At 46.0% G+C, this 998-nt stretch overlaps 1 protein-coding gene across 3 annotated transcripts in view; it reads left to right on the forward strand.

Moving 5' to 3' along the window:
- Nucleotides 1-998, forward strand: part of KIAA0319L (KIAA0319 like) — a 119298-nt gene that overhangs the window by 72175 nt on the left and 46125 nt on the right. The gene's annotated exons all lie outside the window — the stretch shown is intronic.

Genomic DNA, 998 nt, shown 5'->3' on the forward strand with positions numbered 1-998 from the left:
AGCTGTAATCCTCACATTTAGAGAGGCCAAGGCAGGAGGATGAGTTTGAGGCTCTAGTGAGCTATGATGATGCCACTGCACTCTAGCTGGGGCAAGGCAACAGCACAAAAGTCTCTCTCTCCAAAAAAAAAAAGTATGTAGTGTGTATTTTGTGAAATATACTTCAACTAATTTTATTTTTAAAAATTCACACCAGGCGGCGCCTGTGGCTCAAAGGAGTAGGGCACTTGGCCCCATATACCAGAGGTGGCAGGTTCAAACCCAACCCCAGCCAAAAACTGCAAAAAAAAATTTCACAGCACAGGCTGGGTACAGTGGCTCATGCCTGTACTCCTAGCACTCTGGGAGGCCAAGGCCAGAGGATTGCCTGAACTCACAGGTTTGAGACCAGCCTGAGCCAGAGCAAGAGCTCGTCTCTAAAAGTAGCCGAGTGTTGTGGCGGGCACCTGTAGTCCCCAGCTACTCGGGAGGCTGGGGCAAGAGAGTTGCTTGAGCCCAAGAGTTTGAGGTTGCTGTGAGCTATGATGCCACAACACTCTACCAACGGTGACAAAGTGAGACTCTGTCTCAAAAAGAAAATTCCACACCCGTGTTTTTGCCTTTTATACCATTTTTCTTTCGGATGAATGCAGTACCCTCCTGAGTAGTATACCTGCTCTTCAAACTCATGCACTAAGAAGCAACCTGTAGGACAGAAACCTGACCTTGTCACTTCTCTGCATATATCCCTTAAGCTGCTTGCCATTACCTGGTTCCTTAAAGTAGCATATAGTGCTTTCTTCCTCTGGTCCTTGCCTATGTTTCCAGCTTGTGTTCCGTTACTTCCTGCCTCTCGCTTTGCTTATGGCACTCAGCTCCCAACACGTACCATGCTAATTTAATTTCTCATGCCTGCACTTATTCTCCCTCCTTAGCCTTTTGTCTAGTAAACAACTGTTTATCCTCTAAAACTCAGCTCAGGACTCTTCTCTTCTAGGAAGCTAAAAAAAAAAAAAAAA

The sequence above is a fragment of the Otolemur garnettii genome, unplaced genomic scaffold (assembly GCF_000181295.1).
Source record: "Otolemur garnettii isolate 467f Iridium unplaced genomic scaffold, OtoGar3 scaffold00025, whole genome shotgun sequence".
NCBI classification, from domain to species: Eukaryota; Metazoa; Chordata; class Mammalia; order Primates; family Galagidae; genus Otolemur; species Otolemur garnettii.